Genomic DNA, 20,141 nt, shown 5'->3' with positions numbered 1-20,141 from the left:
AACACTTCATCACTTTTCAACATAGTACAACAGGACCACCTGCATTGAACGTAGTGGGGACTATGTTGAAATGTGATAAAGTGTTTGTAGTCTTATTGTAGGCCTACATATTCAATTATGGAATGTATAACAAATATCGGATTATTTAATACAAGATCAATAGTAGAACTTTCATAGGACAGGATACGAATCATTGTACTCCTACAAGTTCGATGTAAGCCTAAGCCTTTTTAAGTTGTTGGTCAATCAAATTATGATCAGAAGTTGGGAATAATTTCTGGAGAAGAAATATTTGAGGAAATGTCAATTTCTTACAAGGCTCATCCACACATTATTAGTGTGTTTCTCTGTAAATTTAACCATTCAGTATTAAACATATCCATTCAAACGTTTTTTACTCATTTGTCTACTTATTCACAAATTAAAAATTCCATCACCCATTTATCGACATATTCGGCTGCATCTACGTAACCATCCATCCATTCATACACATATTCATTCATGCATTAATCTAACCATATTCAACTATCCACTTTTTCTCACAATAACAGTAACCCACCCATTCATCCCTCCGACAATCCCTATCCATTCATTCTACCACCATCCATCCATCCATCCATCCATCCATCCATCCATCCATCCACTCATCCATCCATCCATCCATTCATCCATCCATCCATCCATCCATCCGTTCCTCTGTCCACCCATTTGTCCCTCTGTCCATCCATCCACCTGTCCTTCTGTCCACCCATACATCTGTTCCTCTGTCCATCCATCTATTCTACCATCCATCCATCCATCCACCCATCCATCCATCTATCCATCCTTCCATTCATCTCTTCATCAATCTATCCTCTCATCCATTCATCCATCTATTTGTTCCTCTGTCCATTCATCCATCGGTCTCTCTGTCCATCCATCTACTTGTCCCTCTGTCCATTCGTCTATTCTACCATCCATCCATCCATCCATACACCTATTCATCCTTCCATCCATTTACCCATCTCTTCATCAATCTATCCTTTCATCCATTCATCTGTTCATCCATCCATCCATCCATCTGTCCATTTATCCAGCTTTCCCTCTGTCCATCCATCCATTTGTCTCTCTGACCATCTGTTTATTCTATCACCCATCTATCCTTCCATCCATTTCTTCCTCATTCTATCCTTTCATCCATCCATCCGATCAACCATTCCTCTGTCCATCCTTCCTATCAACCGATCATCCTTTCGTCCTTTCATCCATCCATCCGTCCCTCTGTCCAGTCGTCTATTCTACCATCCATCCATCCATCCATCCATCCATCCATCCATCCATCCATCTATCCATCCATCCGTCCATCCATCCATCCATCCATCCAGCCATTCCTTCATCAATATATTCTTTCATCCATTCATCCATCAATCTGTCCCTCTGTCTATCCGTCCATTCAACCGTCCATCCATCCATCAATCCATCCATTCATTCATCCATTCTTCTGTTTATCCAACCATCTGTCCATCCTTCCATTCAACCGTCCATCCATTCGTCCGTTCATCCAACCATCTGTTCCTCTGCCCATCCTTCTATTCAACCGTTCATCCATTCGTCCTTCCATCCATCTGTCCCTCTGTCCATCCTTTCATTCAACAGTCCATCCATTCGTCCGTTATTCTATCCATCTGTTCGTCCATCAATTCATCTAACCATCCATTCATCCACCGAACAGTCCATCGATCAGTCCATTCACCATCCGTCCATATACAGTATCTATCTATTCCTCCTTCCTCGAGTTACCCCTTGTCTATTCAGCCATTCAATTATGCATCCATCAAATCGTTCGTTCATCTATCCCTCCCTCTACCAGATCTTTCATCCATCCACTCATCTATCCGTTCATTCACTTACACATCCATCCATTCATCAGTAGTCTGTTCATTTTTCCCTCCGTCCACCAGATCTTTCATCCATCCACACATCTATCCGTTCATTCACTTACACAACTATCCATCCACACATCCATCTATCCATCAAATCACCCGTTCATCTATCCCTTCGTCCAACAATTCTTTCATCCATCCACCCACTGACGGGCACTGGAAAGTTTTCTTTTCTCAATCGTACTATCAGGGATTGGAATGCTTTACCTGCAGACTTATTAAAGGCTTTACCAATAACCAAAAATGTATTTAAAAATAGCCTTAAGGACTTTACTAATAGACGGTAGTATATTATACACACTATTTAAAGGGTGTAATGGATATTTTGTTATTTGAAGTGTTGTATTAGTGAAGAAGTGTGTTGTGTCAGTGAAGTTTAATAGTTTATAGTGGTAGTGCAAAGTATTTGAACAGTGAAATGTTTTTGAAGTGTTAGTGAAATCAGGACAGAATCAGTGAATTGTGTCATAGTTACAGTGCAGTGACTTGATAGCGAAATGAGTGTAGTGCTGAAAGGTACTTGTCCAGGTATGAACATATCATACTCGTGGGTTTTAGTTGGAACTTATGGTTAAGATACAAATTAGATTTGCTTTAAATGAATCCTATAGATTCAAAATCCCCTATATCCACTTTCACAAATTAAAGGATTTTGACAGTAACTGCCGGAAGATAGAGGAAATTTTCAACCTAACAGTGACTTTTATCAAACCTTTTGCTTTACATTTAGAGGCTCTTTGAATTCAAAATATATAAATCATTACAATTCATTCTTAGCAAGCAATATGTGGGGAGAACTCAATTATAAACAAAATAGTCTTTAGGGGGTTTTGAATCTAGAGGATTCAAATGTTATTTTAAATGATCGTGCTTCATTTAATTTAGGATGCTCATTATAATTGAATCGCTCCATACAGAAAGGGCTTTAGTCCATTAGACCTAGTTTTGAGAACACTAAAGAAAACATTCTGTAAATGCCTACCGGTACTCTATTCCTTTCTGCACAGAACTCTGAGCCTGACGCTTCTGTTTCTATCTTTCCAAGCATTGGACTGAATACCTTTCTGCACAGGCCGATGGAGCCACCCATAAAGATATGATTTCCATCTATATCTCGTTTTTTTTTTTAATTTGTGACTGAAGCCCTTTCTGTATGGACCGATTCAATTATAATTATTATTATTACTATTAATTATTATTAGTAATATTATTAATTTATTATTAATTATATTTTTTATTAGTTGTGTTTATTATTGTCATTATTGAGTGTAATTAGTTACCACTGCCATTGGGTATATATGCATTTACAGTGTGAATAAATACATACATACACACCTATCCGTTCATTCACTCACGCAATCATCCATCCATCCATCCATCCATCCATCCGTCCCTCCATATACCCATTAATAGACTCTTGATCCATGTAAAATATCTCACCGTTAATCCATTTATCCATATATTCATCTCATCTTCTACATGCTTGCATCCATTTAAAGATTCTATATTGTATGTATTTATTCACACTGCAATGGGTATATGCCCGGTGGCAGTGGTAACTAATTACAATAATGACAATAATAAACTTATTAATTAAAAATACAATTAATAATAATACTAATAATTAATACTAACAATAATAAATAATAATAATAATAATAATAATAATAATAATAATAATAATGATAATAATAACAGGGAATATTCTAAATTAAATGAAGCATGATCACTTAAAATAACATTTAAAATAAATCCAATTTGTATCTTAAACCTAAGTTCGAACTAAAACCCACGAGTATGATATGTTCATATCTGCACAAGTACCTTTCAACATTACATTCATTTCGCTGTCAACTCACTTACTGCACTGGAACTACGACACATTTCACTGATTCTATCCTGATTTCACTAACACTTCAAAAACATTTCACTGTTCAAATACTTTGCATTGCCACTATAAACTATAAAACTTCATTGACAGGAACACGTTTCACTTACACAACACACTTCACTGACACAACATAATTCTTCACTGATACAACACTTCAATAACAAACTATCATTTACACCCTTTAAATACTGTGTATAATTACCGTCTATTAGTAAAGTCCTTAAGCCTATTTTTAAATATATTTTTGGTTGTTGGTAAAGCCTTTAGTAAGTTTGCAGGTAAAGCTTTCCAGTCCCTGAGAGTACGATTGAGAAAAGAAAACTATGCAGTGTCCGTCCTCTGTCTTCTTTCCCTCAATTTATATGAGCAGTCGTTCCTTGAAGAGTAATTTGGCGGCTGCAACCTATTTTTTATTTCTCTCCAGGCAGGCTCACCTCTGTTTGTTTTGAAAAGTGCGCATAATCGAATTCGCGTTCTCCTGTCCGTGAGTGTGTCCCATTTTATTGGTGAATTTTTCCGACAATACTAGAGAGCACCTTTTTGAATTTTTTCCAGTGTCTTAATATGTTCTAATCTGTAAGGATATCACAATACAGCACCATATTCCATTATTGGACGTACTAGTGATTTATATGCAATCTCTTTGGATTTATCAGAGCCTTTTCTTAGTACCCTCATCACAAAGTGTAACGCTCTCCATGCTTGTCCCGCTGTGTCTGTAACGTGTTCCCCCAGCCAGGATCGCTGCTAAATGTTATTCCGAGGTACTTACATTGAGCTATACTAATTTTCATAGATTACAGCCGGAAATACAAAATTAATCAAGAAAGTTCTACAAATTCTACTTATCCAGGAAAGAATTCCATGTTTTCAAGAAAAAATTGCCTTTAACTATAGAATTCTTTTCAATGTCCAACGGGATTGATCTCTAGCTTCGCGCCCTCACTCACACACAAAGGTTCGAGTCATAGCGAAGAACAATAAAAACAGATTTACAACGACTTTGAAATATCCTCCATTCTTCCAGGTGACATGCCTTACAGTTTCGGGAATTGACTGCCGGCAGTTCCGCATGATATACGGCCGCTCCCCGCGATTACAAGCGTCCGCTACATCCGCAACTCGGATGTCTGCCCGCTGTAACGGCCAGTGATAACCAAGACGTCGGTCCGCGGATCCGGAAACGTACGAATAGTGTGTGCAAAATTATATCTCCCCTCCGTTACAAATCTGCCAACAGGAATATACTTAATAGTAATAATAATAATAATAATAATAATAATAATAATAATAATAATAATAATAATAACAGGATAACAGAGAGGGTTTGGAATTGAACGGGTTACATCAGCTGCTTGTCTATGCGGATGACGTGAATATATTAGGAGAAAATCCACAAACGATTAGGGAAAGCACGGACATTTTACTTGAAGTAAGTAAAGAGATAGGTCTGGAAGTAAATCCCGAAAAGACAAAGTATATGATAATGTCTTGTGACGAGAATATTGTACGAAATGAAAATATAAAAATTGGAAATTTAGCTTTTGAAGAGGTGGAAAAATTCAAATACCTGGGAGGAACAATAACAAATACAAATGATACTCGGGAGGAATTTTACTTGAAGCAAGTAAAGAGATAGGTCTGGAAGTAAATCCCGAAAAGACAAAGTATATGATTATGTCTCGTGACCAGAATATTGTACGAAATGAAAATATAAAAACTGGAAATTTCAAAATTCAAATACCTGGGAGCAACAATAACAAATATAAATGATACTCGAGAGGAAATTAAGCACAGAATAAATATGGGATATTCCTGTTACTATTCGGTTCAGAAGCTGTTATCATCCAGTCTGCTGTCAAAAAATCTGAAAGTTGGAATTTATAAAACAGTTGTATTACCGGTTGTTCTTTATGGTTGTGAAACTTGGACTCTCACTTTGAGAAAGGAGGATAGGTTAAGGGTGTTTGAGAATAAAGTGCTTAGGAAAATATTTGGTGCTAAGAGAGATGAAGTTACAGGAGAATGGAGAAAGTTACAAAACACAGATATGCACGCATTGTATTCTTCACCTGACATAATTAGGAACATTAAATCCAGATGTTTGAGGTGGCAGGGCATGTAGCACGTATAGGCGAATCCAGAAATGCATATAGAGTGTTAGTTGGGAGGGCGGAGGGAAAAAGAGCTTTGAGGAGGGCGAGACTTAGATGGGAAGATAATATTAAAATGGATTTGAGGGCGGTGGGATATGACGGTAGAGACTGGATTAATCTTGCTCAGGATAGGGACCAACGGCGGGCTTATGTGAGGGCGGCAATGAATCTCCGAGTTCCTTAAAAGCCAGTAAGTAAGTAAGTAAGTAAGTAAGTAAGTAAGTAAGTAAGTAAGTAATAATAATAATAATGATAATAATAATAATAATAATAATAATAATAATAATAATAATAATACTTATCCCTTATAAGGAACCCGGAGGTTCATTGCCGCCCTCACACAAGTATATTGAGTATCGTACAGTCAGTGAACACAAATTTGTGCAATTGACAAAGTCAAATATTGCATATAAAATAAACAACAGAGACACAGAAAACAATAAAATGTATCAAAAACACTCAAAAACATTAACGTTAAAAAACTCATTGATATCTTCGAAGGGTTTGTTAATTAACCAACCAGAGACAAGTCTGTTAAAAGATTTCCTTTCCAAATTGAAAACACATGTGTTGGAAATTTATTTGCAATTCTTAAAACATAATAAAATAATTATTCATTGTTTTGGTTAGCCTACACTTAGGTATATCAAAAAGATCACGGTTTATGGTGTTGCATAGGTGAACATCATTCCTATGTGTGAACATTTGTGAATTATCTTTGACAAAATTTAGGGCTCGATAAATATGCAGTGATGTTACAGTCATAATTTTTTCATTCACAAATAACGGTCTGCAGTGTGCCTTCATTGATGAATTTGTTATAATTCTAATAGTTTTTTTGTAACATAAGAACCACATTAAAATGAGTACTATTACCCCATAAAAGTAGTCCGTAAGAAAGTATACTATGAAAATAAGAAAAATAGACAAGTCTAATGTAATTCTTCGGAACATACATTTTTAAATTTCGCAGAAGAAATATTAGTCTTGAAAATTTTTTACAAACAAAATCAACATGGTCTGCTCGGGTAAGTGAGGTGTCTACAGTAATACCAAGAAGTTTGAAGTTATTATTTTCCATGACTGTACTACTAAACAACAGAGATGCAATTTTACTTTCATTTAAAAGAAATTTATTGGAACTAAACCATCTCTTGGCTTCATTAAAAATTGAATTAATAAGCCCGACATTGGTCCCTATCCTGTACAAGATTAATCCAGTCCCTACCATCATAATCCCTCCGCTCTTAAATCCATTTTAATATTATCCTCCCATTTACGTCTATGCCTCCCCAAATCTATCGTGCTATCAAAAAGGAGTGCGTTATATGGCAGTAAACAATTTTAATAGTCTCCCTATGGATATAAAAAAATCAAACTAAAAAAGAAACATTATTTAGGGTCAAATTAAAGAAGTACCTAAATTCACACGCCTTCTATTCTGTAGGTGAATTTATGACAATCAACAAGGCTTCATGAATATTTCTGTCTTGTATTAACTATCGATACTATCCCCTTGTGTAGTATTAGTATATTGTAAAACTCTTCTGAATATATTTCAACTAGACTGTGACTTTATTTAAGACTCGAATTATTAACATTAATGATAATAATAATAATAATAATAATAATAATAATAATAATTATTATTATTATTATTATTATTTATTTTAGCTGACAGAGTTAAGGCCGTAAGGCCTTCTCTTCCACTCAACCAGCAAAAAGTATACATACATATGTATCAACTTACAAAAAAATTCAACAATTTGATTTAGATAAGAGCTACATGTATAAAAGATTTATTTACGAATTAAACAACAAAATACTATGAACTATTAATTAAACACTGAAATACAAAATTAAGCTAAAATACATGGAATGTTAATATATTTCAAATAATGTTAGATAATAGAAAGAGATTATTATGAGACAATTTTGAAAAGACAGCACTATCAGGATGCATGTCTAAAGAAAGAAATAACAATGTAGAAAGTGATAGTTTAAGTCAGTATGATTGGAGTGAAATGCTAAGAAGGTTATCTTTTAAGCTGTTTTTAAAAGCGTTTATTGTCTTGCAGCTCATAATACTTTGTGACAAGGAATTCCATTGTCGTGAGGTGGATACTGTAAAAGATGATGAATAACAAGATGTTCTATGAAGAGGTAGGCCTATACTTAGAGTGCCACAGATAAGTGATCTGGTATTTACGTGGTGGTTAAAGTATAGATAAAAGAAACGAGACGAAAGGTAATTTGGTGTTGAGGTGTGCAGAATTCGAGAGAGTAAAGACAAAGAGTGTAAAGTTCTACGTGCTTCAAGTCGGAGCCACGAAAGACTTGCGAAGGACGGTGATATGTGATCATATCGTCGGATGTTGCATACGCATCTGACGCACATATTCTGAACTCGCTGAACTTGACTGACAGTTCAGAACTTAAGTCACTTAACAAAACGTCACAATAACCGAAGTGCAGCATTACTAGGGTTTGTACTAGGATAAGTTTTAGTTGCTGGGGCAAGAAGTTTCTTAAGCGACTCAAAAAGTGAATGGAGGAGCAGATTTTTTTTTATCGTTTCTTTAACTTGAAAATTCCAGTTTAGATTATTATCGAAAACGAAGTCAAGATTTTTACGTCAGATGAATAAGGGATTAGCGTGTTGTTAAGTGTAACAACTGAAAAATTACTGTTATTAAGAGAGTTAACTAAACGCTTATGGCCAATAATTATAGCTTGAGTCTTACTTTGTGAAGGAAAAAAAAATATCTGTCCCATGAGAATATTTGATTGTAAGTAAACAATAAAAAAAATAAAATTTATAAATCAATAGGACTCGAGAAAACCTGAAGTTCCGCGGAATATCTTTGAGACACGCTGATCTAAGTCAGTGATATCCTTTTTTCACTGTTCTGACCATTGTTGGTTTCATGCTCATGTGATCACATTTTATATAAATATGCTCCTGTTATATTCAGAAATGCGATTGTATTCGTTTTGCAGGTCATGTAGTGTAGTGCACATAGTCTGCATGCATGATTTTTCTCCATAATTTGTTACCTTGTTATAACTGACACGTAATTTCTGAACCCCCACTCGCTTGGAGTCGTCCGTGCCAGCTAACAGATGGCCTTCCGAGGGACTTTCTCAACCGACGCGGCTCGTGGAAGAATGGCCCCCAGGCCTCCCATTCCGGAGGATGTCTCCAAATTGGGATATGTATTTCATCTACTCCATCACGTGATCTGAAATTTGTGAGGTGTCCCCAACCTCTTTATTTCTTCCGGATGAAAAATCTCACAAACTATGAATATCACCTTCCGCCGCACTCGGCTTGCTTACTAATGACGAGCTTAATGTGGTCGGGTGCTCTGAAAAAGTGTTGCCTACATCGCAGTAACAAACGTAAAGCTCGTAGGACCTCCTTTCCGGAACAGTTATTACCGTGCGTAAAATTTCTTCTCCTTCTCAGAGACAGGACCAGGGTTTTTGTTGACTATTACACTCTTACTACGTCATACTACTTTTGACCAATGAAACTCTATGGAACGACGTGTTTCAATCAATCATGGTTGCTTATCCTCACCTTCCTAGCATTTGTTTTTTTATGATCTTTCAAGCATTTGTTTGTTTTTATCACCTCCCTAGTATTTGTTTTTTTGTTTGCCAACATTGTACTTTCAATAATTGTACCTTTTAAAACGATTCATGTTTATTTCATCATACTTAATTAAAACTTCTATCATTATTTTATCTTGTTTATGAGAGTATGGATAGTCACGTATCAGAGATTGTTTAACATAGGCCTATTATATTAATAATTAAAGCGGAATGCAACTGTTTTAATAAAAAAACTGAATCAACAAAGCCTACTTGACTAGTAATCGTCCATACAGTTCAATGAAGATTGTGTAGTTGGCGCTAAGTAACAAGAGAACAGCTCATCATAACACACTACTGCCATCTAGCGGAATATTTGTAATGGTGAGATGGTACAATAATATATTTTCAAGACTATTTAGTATTTTAGTAAGTCAATTAATATTTTATTGTATTAGAGTATTTCTTTTCTTCTAATTGTGTAATAGTCTTTCTTCTAATCGTGTAATAGTTAATTAAATCCCACTCAAGTTTTGATTTTCTCTAGATAAATCAATACCTCCATTAAGATTACTATTGATAATTTTATTTTATTTTGTGAAAAATAAATAAAATATCGTACTTATGTTTAAAAATGTGACAGTAATTTCCTGAAAATTTTGTGCTTTCAACAATTGTACCTTTTAAAATGATTCATTTTTATTTCATAATCCTTAATCAAGACTTCTACCATTATTTTATCTTGTTTATATTATTTAGGTTATGTTATAGCTTCTGCTGTATAAGATTATGGATAGTCACGTATCAGAGACGGTTTAATATATTACATTAATCAATGAAATGGAATGTAACTGTTTTAATAAAAATGAAACTGAATCAACAAAGCCTTCTTGACTAGTAATCGCCCGTACAGTTCAATGAAGATTGTATAGTTGGCGCTAAGTAACAAGAGAACAGCACATCATAACACACTACTTCCATCAAGCGGAATAGCTTTAATGAGGAGTTGGTACAATAATAATTCATTTTCAAGACAGTTTAGTATTTCAGTAAGTCAATTAATATTTTATTGTATTAGAGTACTTTATTTCTTCTAATCGTGTAATAGTCTTTCTTCTAATCGTGTAATAGTTAATTAAATCCCCACTCAAGTTTTGATTATTTGTAGATAAATCAACACCTCTAGTGAGATTGCTGTTAATAATTTTTTTACTTTTTTCGTGAAAAACAAATAAAATATCGTACTTATGTTTAAAAATGCCACAGTAATTTCGTGAAAATTTTGTACTTTCAATAATTATACCTTTTAAAATGATTCATGTTTATTTCATTATCCTCAATTAAACGTTCTATCATTATTTTATCTTGTTTATATTATTTAGGTTTTGTTATAGCTTCTGCTGTATGAGATTATGGATAGTCACGTATCAGAGATTGTTTAATATATTATATTAATAATTGAAGTGGAATGCAACAGTTTTAATAAAAATGAAACTGAATCAACAAAGCCTCCTTGACTAGTAATCGTCCATAGAGTTCAATGAGGATTGTATAGTTGGCGCTAATGGTACCAACCAACCAACCAACCAACCAACCAACCAACATCTTGTTGCACTGAAAGTTTATATGACCGGAGATCAAGCTGACTTGCTTTTGACTCCTCCTTTAATTTATAACAGTTTGAAATTGTTCAGTCTAGTTCTTCAGCCCTTGATGTTAATCCATGATGAATTTGTAAAAGATATGGCTGGTATGACTTGGGTTTTATTAATTATGTTTGATGATTAAACTTCTGTAGCAGAGGATTTGGATGATTTTTCAATGTCTATATAAATTTGAATTTTAAATTTTCCGAAAACTCTTCACTTGATGCTATGTCCAAAACTTCATGTAAAAATTTATTGGATGTTGTGTAATCAGCTCCAGCAATTGTGCGCAGAACTGTTCTTTGTACACCACGCAGTCTTCTCAGTAGAGACCCATTGACAGATGACCAAGCTGGATATGCATATAGGAGGCTAGGTCTGATTATTGTTATATAGAAAGTTTTCTTAGTCCACAAACTCAGCGATGGCGACTTGAATAAAGGATACAAAAGTTGAAACATAGCATATCCTTTGGCAGCAATTTTATTCATGTGAGGCTTAAAAGAAAGTCTATGGTCCAAAAGTATTCCCAAATAAGTTGTTTCTTTTTGATTTGGAATTACTACATCAAAAAATTTCAGTATAAATAGTCCTTGCGGTCTTCTTTTAGTGAAAATTACTACGGAACCCTTAGAGGCATTGATTTTTATTTTCCAATTTATGAACCAATTTTCTATCTTGTTTAAGTAATCCTGTAAATTATTATATGCAATGTGAATATCCATGTCTGAAGTGAATATAACAGTGTCATCAGCATATTGGGCAAAGCTACAGTTTTTGTAGCGAGGGAAATCCGCTGTATAGATATTAAAAAATGTAGGTGATAAAACTGCACCTTGAGGAACACTTGCATTTATTGTTTTTTCGGAAGAGAATGTGTTATTGATTTTCACTTTGGAGGTCCTTTCTGTTAGGAAGCTGTTAATGATATGAACATAGGTATCAGGTAGGTCAGACGTTATCAATTTTGTAAGCAAACAAGAGAACAGCTCATCATAACACACTACTGCCATCTAGCAGAATATCTGTAATGATGAGATGGTACAAAATAATTTATTTTCAAGACAGTTTAGTATTTCAGTAAGTCAATTAATATTTTATTGTATTAGAGTACTTTATTTCTTCTAATCGTGTAATAGTCTTTCTTCTAATCGTGTAATAGTTAATTAAATCCCAACTGAAGTTTTGATTTTCTGTAGATAAATCAAAATCTCTAGTGAGATTGGTGCTGATAATTTTTTTTATTTTTTTTTTAGTGAAAAATAAATAAAATATCGTACTTATGTTTAAAAATGCGACAGTAATTTCGTGAAAATTTTGTACTTTCAATAATTATACCTTTTAAAATGATTCACGTTTATATCATCATCCTCAATTAAAACTTCTATCATTACTTTATCTTGTTTATATTATTTAGATTATGTTATAGCTTCTGCTGTATGAGAATATGGACAGTCACGTATCAGAAATTATTTAATATATTGTATTAATAATTAAAGTGGAATGCAACTGTTTTAATAAAAATGAAACTGAATCAACAAAGCCTCCTTGACTAGTAATCGTCCATAGAGTCAATGAAGATTGTATAGTTGCCGCAAAGTAACAAGAGAACAGCTCATCATAACATGTTACTGCCATCTAGCGGAATACCTGTAATGATGAGATGATACAATAATAATTCATTTTCAAGACAGTTTAGTATTTCAGTAAGTCAATTAATATTTTATTGTATTAGAGTACTTTATTTCTTCTAATCGTGTAATAGTTAATTAAATCCCCACTCAAGTTTTGATATTGTGTAGATAAATCAAAATCTCTAGTGAAATTGCTGTTGATAATTTCTTTTATTTTTTCGTGAAAAATAAATAAAATATCGTACTTATGTTTAAAAATGCGACAGTTATTTCGTGAAAATTTTGTACTTTCAGTAATTATACCTTTTAAAATGATTCAAGTTTATTTCATCATCCTTAATTAAAACTTTTATCATTATTTTATCTTGTTTATATTATTTAGGTTATGTTATAGCTTCTGCAGTATGAGATTATGAATAGTCACGTATCAGAGATTGTTTAATATATTATATTAATAACTGAAGTGGAATGCAACTGTTTTAATAAAAATGAATCTGAATCAACAAAGCCTACTTGACTAGTAATCATCCATAGAGTTCAATGAAGACTGTATAGTTGGCGCTAAGTAACAGCTCATCATAACACACTACTGCCATCTAGCGGAATATCTTTAATGAGATGGTACAGTAATAATTCATTTTCAAGACAGTTTAGTATTTCAGTAAATCAATTAATATTTTATTGTATTAGACTACTTTATTTCTTCTAATCGTGTAATAGTCTTTCTTGTAATCGTGTAATAGTCTTTCTTGTAATCGTGTAATAGTTAATTAAATCCTACTCAAGTTATGATTTTCTCTAGATAAATCAAAACCTCTAGTGAGATTGCTGTTGACAATTTTTTTTTTAATTTTTCGTGGAAAATAAATAAAATATCGTACTTATTTTATAAATGTGACAGTAATTTTCTGAAAGTTTTGTGCTTTCAACAATTGTACCTTTTAAAATGATTCACGTTTATTTCATATTACTTAATTGAAACTCCTATCATTATTTTATCTTGTTTATATTATTTAAGTTATGTTATAGCTTCTGCTGTATGAGATTATGAATAGTCACGTATCAGAGATTGTTTAATATATTACATTAATAATTGAAGTGGAATGCAACTATTTTAATAAAAATGAAACTGAATCTACAAAGGCTACTTGACTAGTAATCGTCCATAGAGTTCAATGAAGATTGTATAGTTGGCACTAATGGTAACAAGAGAACAGCTCATTTTAACACACTACTGCCATCTAGCGGAATATCTTTAATGAGATGGTACAGTAATAATTCATTTTTAAGACAGTTTAGTATTTTAGTAAGTCAATTAATGATGAAGGATGAGTGGAACGGAGAAAAATTCTCTCCGGCACCGAGATTTGAACCCGGGTTTTCAGCTCTACCTGCTGACACTCTATCCACTAAGCCACACCGGATTCCCATCCCGATGTCGGATCGAATCCTCTCAGTTTAAGTTCCACCTCTTGGGTTCCCTCTAGTGGCCTACCCTCATGCACTGCGTCATGCAGTAGATTTATGACAGTGGCATAATGTCCACACATGTGCGGAGGTGCACTCATTAATTTTTCTCCGTTCCACTCATTCTTCATCATATGATGACGCAGAATATCTGCACGGAAATATCATATGTACTTCGGTACATCGTAATAATATGTAATAATATGAGTCAATTAATATTATATTGTATTAGAGTACTTCATTTCTTCTATTCGTGAACTGCACGCATTGTAATCTTTGTTTAAATCGTAAAAACATTTTTTTTTTGTTATAGCAGAAGGACAGCGTTTTTTACACATACTAATTTTCATTATTGTACAAGATATAGTAATGGAGTAAAAAAAAAGTTGTATATTTCCAAACTTTTACTGCTGTAAGCTATACCTAACTCCTTAAATAAACTTACACAGTTATATGTAGGTTTGAAAATTATAAATTAAAACGTGAATGAAGCAGGTTAAAATCTAAAAAAAAAAAATAATAATAAAAATAAAAATAAATAATAAATAAAAAAAGGAATTAGGACACTTTGGACTCCGTCTCTTCTTTATAGCGGTTAATCTTGGCGAAATGAATTCGAGAATTGTCTTGGTATTACCTAAAATTCATTGTACAGTTGGAAACATCGTCACAAAGAACCCAACCTGGAAATAAAAACAAACTGGAGTAGAACCCACGCTGCAGTCCAACTTGGATTCGAATCTATGTCCGAACGCAGCCTCGAATAATCTGTCGGCCTCGATAACCCCAGACAATATCAGTGGCACGAATAAAATTAATTTGAAAATTATATATATCATTACAATAAAAACTTATATTTATTGTCCAGACTTCATAAAAAATATCACACGAGTGACCTGCGTTCGATGGCCATTAGATTGCGAGTTTGCTCTCCGAACATTGTATAAGGCTTTGGGATGGATAACAGTGTAACGTTCGTTTCTTTTTCCCATGTTTCCTTGTCCAACATGGCGGGGATGCTCACGCTTTTGAATTGCCACTTGAAGGGGGGAAATGGGGCTGAAAACGAGTTCGTGTTGTTGAACGGTTTCTATGGCAGCGAGCTTTACTCTTCAGTCGGTTAAACAGGCATGGAATATCCATTCATGCGACAGATTAAACTGAAGCGAGTATTTAACTAAGAGACGTTTTACAGAATAAACAAGACAGGAAATTGCAATAGTCGGGGTTTGTACGAGTTCACATATTATTTTTGGGATTAATGTATTCTGCGATACCACTGCAAAACTTTGAAATGTTGAACTCGCAAATAAAAACAGCAATGGTGCAATGTTGTCTACCCGCCACTCCACTTCGCTAGCCTCTTAGAAAGAGGTTTCAGAAGACAGCAGTTTATGTAGATTATCTGCATTAACTTATGTGAAATGACGGAAAATCCACTTAATATACGAAATATCAGATTTAAAGAAATTCATATAGCCAAACAAGCAATAATTATATTGTTAACAGGTTACGTACAAACTAAAAAAAGGTAAACATTGGTATAACCTGGTTAAAATTACTAAAATATTGTATTACAGTGTGAAGATCAATAAGTCATTTCGCTATCACGACATCGAATTTAAAGAAATTCATGTTACAACCAATATCTACAGTAGTTTTAGCATAAAATAAAGTGACTAAAATACTGATTCATTAAACATTAGTATAACCTGGTTAAAATTATTAAAATATCGTATTAGAGTGTGAAGATCAATAAGTCATTTCGCTATCACGACATCGAATTTAAAGAAATTCATGTTACAATCAAAATCTACAGTAGTTTTAGCAATAAATAAAGTGACTAAAATACTGATTCATTAAACATTGGTATAACCTGGTTAAAATTATTAAAATATTGTATTATAGTGTGAAGATCAATAAGTCATTTCGCTATCACGACGTCGAATTTAAAGAAATTCATGTTACAATCAATATCTATAGTAGTTTTAGCATAAAATAAAGTGACTAAAATACTGATTCATTAAACATTGGTATAACCTGGTTAAATTTATTAAAATATCGTATTATAGTGTGAAGATCAATAAGACATTTTGCTATCACGACATCGAATTTAAAGAAATTCATGTTACATTCAAAATCTACAGTAGTTTTAGCAATAAATAAAGTGACTAAAATAATGATTCATTAAACATTAGTCTAACCTGGTCAAAATTATTAAAATATCGTATTAGAGTGTGAAGATCAATAAGTCATTTCGCTATCACGACATCGAATTTAAAGAAATTCATGTTACAATCAAAATCTACAGTAGTTTTAGCATAAAATAAAGTGACTAAAATACTGATTCATTAAACATTAGTATAACCTGGTTAAAATTATTAAAATATCGTATTAGAGTGTGAAGATCAATAAGTCATTTCGCTATCACGACATCGAATTTAAAGAAATTCATGTTACAATCAAAATCTACAGTAGTTAGCATAAAATGAAGTGACTAAAATACTGATTCATTAAACATTAGTATAACCTGGTTAAAATTATTAAAATATCGTATTATAGTGGGAAGATCAATAAGTCATTTCGCTATCACGACATCGAATTTAAAGAAATTCATGTTACAATCGAAATCTACAGTAGTTTTAGCATAAAATAAAGTGACTAAAATACTGATTCATAAACAACAAAAGTAGTCCGAGAATACAATATATATATATATATATATATATATATATATATATATATATATGACAAAACATTTAAATAAGTTGAAATAAAATAACAGACATTAAAGGAAAATGCATAAAATTACGAAAATGTATTTTTGTAAATGAATACAGAAAAAGTCAAGTAACAATACACAAAGATGTCGCAAAATAAACAGTAAGTAATGTAATTAATTTCAGGAGGTTATTCTTTGATGTATTTCAAAGAAAAAGTTCAATATAATCTTGCTCGTTTTTGTTGTATTATATGAAATATTTCATAGCGTGTTTTGAGAAAGTCATTGATTGAATTCTCAAGATGCTCAGTCAATTAAAGACAGCATTGTATTATGATAGTGATTGTTTTTCAATGAATTTTAGTTTTATCCTTTAAATGAGCAGAAATTTGATCCCAACAAATGTAACAGTGTAAAAGTTCTTTCTAGAACGAAAAGTTACATAAAAGTAATAACTAAAGAAGCCACAATTACATGAACAAATTATGGATCACTTACAATTAGTAGGGTCAAAGATATCTCACCTATGATTTTATGATCGTGTAAGCGAACTTTCTATTCACGGGATGTCAGAACCAACGATATAACAATCCCCCCCCCCATAAATGAGCAGTGTGTGATTAAGTACCAGATCCTTTACTTAGGACCCTTGCCTTGTAATGAATCTGAAGGGTGGCATATGGTTAGTTGGATAATTTGTTGTTTAACTAATGTCTACTAGCAGCAGACAAGTCAGATGGACAGTGTTGGTTTGATATTGAGATGTAAGGAATGTGTTTGAGGAAATCATTAGGGATGGAAATTGCTATTGAGCTAGATGATTTGAGTGTTCAACAATGGAATGGGATGAGTAAGTAGAGAGGATATTAAATTTTGACGGTTCAGCTTGATATACTCTGTGAATTTCATTATACCTAGCATTTCGAATAGTTGGGTGTTTTGCGTATCCGATAATCCGCCCCTGTTATGGTTCTGCAGATTGCCCTCTGGAGTCCATCTAGGCGTTGAAGGTGACGCGGATGTGCTTGGGACCATATCTCGCAACAGTACAACATGTATGAACGAAGTAGAGTAGTATACAGCGTGTTTAAAAAATACGGGGCATAATTTCAGTTATGTATTTCCCACATGTAGACAATCAAAATAGTTCATTACAACATGTGTCCGGAAATGCTTCATTTCCGAGTTATGGCCTTCACAACATTGAAATTCACCGGAACGTTTTTCTTTCCACAGGTCGTTGTCATTACAGAAGATGTTCAAAATGTCCACTTCCTGCTTGAATACAGACCTCACATCGATGTCTCATTGACCTACGAACACGATCCCAAACTCCAGGAGTATTGCGTATGTCCTCAGAACATGCCACAATTCGATTCCGAAGGGATTCCAAATCAGGCACCGGAGACGAATAAACCAATGATTTTAAATGGCCCCACAAGTAGAAATCGAGAGGGTTCAGATCATGTTCACAGCCTCCAGAATCTCCTCCTGTACTTGTGGAGTTGTATATCTTGGTCGTCCCCTTCCCAAACCAGGAGAGTTAAATTTTCCATACTCGCACAGACGGTAATGGAGACGTACAAATGTCTTCCAATCTGGACATTGTCGCTGTGGGTACCTCTCCTGGTACAAACGACGAGCCAGCGCAGCATTGCCGTCCGCCTTACCGTACATGAAGTGTATCTCCGCCAGCTCTTGATTTGAATACATGTCGCACAGTCTAACGCCTACACAACACTGAATGTAACCTTTGCCTCGGAATGAACTGTCAGAGTGCCCTCTTAATGTCTCCTTTGACGGCAACGACCTGCGGAAAGAAAAACGTTCCGGTGAATTTCAATGTTGTGAAGGCCATAACTCGGAAATAAAGCATTTCCCGACACATGTTGTAATGAACTATTTTGATTGTCTACATGTGGGAAATACATACCTGAAATTATGCCCCGTATTTTTTAAACACCCTGTATAGTAGAGTCTTGATCTTGAGTGAAGTGTGTCGACCTGGTTGGCGAGTTGGTATAGCGCTGGCCTTCTATGCCTAAGGTTGCGGGTTCGATCCCGGGCCAGGTCGATGGCATTTAAGTGTGCTTAAATGCGACAGGCTCATGTCAGTAGATTTACTGGCATGTAAAAGAACTCCTGCGGGACAAAATTCCGGCACATCCGGCGACGCTGATATAACCTCTGCAGTTGCGAGCGTCGTTAAATAAAACATAACAACATTTGAGTGAAGTGGAGGTCTTGAACACCGGGTAAAGCGCCATGAATCTCTGGAAGGCTCTGTCGCGGACGGAATTGATGTGTTGTCGGTATGTAAGTCGTTTATCCAATAATATTCCAAGGTACTTAGTTGTTGTGACAAATGGTATATCTTGTTCTTGAATGGAAAGAGAGTCAGTTCGATGTGGAAAGCGTTTGGTAAAGACTGTAGCCTGAGATTTGCTTCCATTTATTTTGAGGTGCCACTTTGTTGACCATTGAGTGATAGAATCCAGTGCTTCCTGTAGTTGGAGACATCCAAAGTGAATGTTGACGTGCTGTGTGTAGATGACAGTGTCGTCTGCTGGGTAGACCTTTATAACAAATTGACAAACTTTGAAATACGTCCGCTAATTCTCAATAGGTGGCACCATTATTGGGGCGATTAAAAGAAGGTCGGGGAAAATATGATGTAGGTCAAGCATAAATTATTCTTAGAACTGAAAATATCAGCTGTTTCCAGCTAAACACAATTTTGTTTAACAATCAGCAGAGGAGGTAAAAATATAAAATTCTATAATGCAGATACATTTATGTGCAACACTGACTATTATCTTCGCCATTTATCAATAGAAGTAGACTAATAACAATAGAAGCCACACTTACACCAACAAATTATCGATCACTATCGATTAGTAAGCTCAGATATCGTTGAACGCAAGATCATAGTCAGTGTTCCAATCGTACATAAATGTACCCACATTATAGAATTAAATATTTCATCCCCCTCGCTGATTGTAAAACAACACTGGGTTTAACTAGAAACCGCTGATATTGTTAATTTTGAGAATATTTTATGCTTAATATACATTAGTTCTCAATAGGTGACTCTATTATAGGGACG

At 34.1% G+C, this 20,141-nt stretch overlaps 1 protein-coding gene across 4 annotated transcripts in view; it reads right to left on the bottom strand.

Annotated features, from left to right (window-relative positions):
* Positions 1 to 20,141, bottom strand: part of LOC138699599 (cell adhesion molecule Dscam1-like) — a 1,432,092-nt gene that overhangs the window by 366,267 nt on the left and 1,045,684 nt on the right. The window lies entirely within an intron of this gene.

This window comes from Periplaneta americana, chromosome 5 (assembly GCF_040183065.1).
Source record: "Periplaneta americana isolate PAMFEO1 chromosome 5, P.americana_PAMFEO1_priV1, whole genome shotgun sequence".
Taxonomy (NCBI): domain Eukaryota; kingdom Metazoa; phylum Arthropoda; class Insecta; order Blattodea; family Blattidae; genus Periplaneta; species Periplaneta americana.
This window is presented reverse-complemented; position numbering and strand designations above follow the sequence as displayed.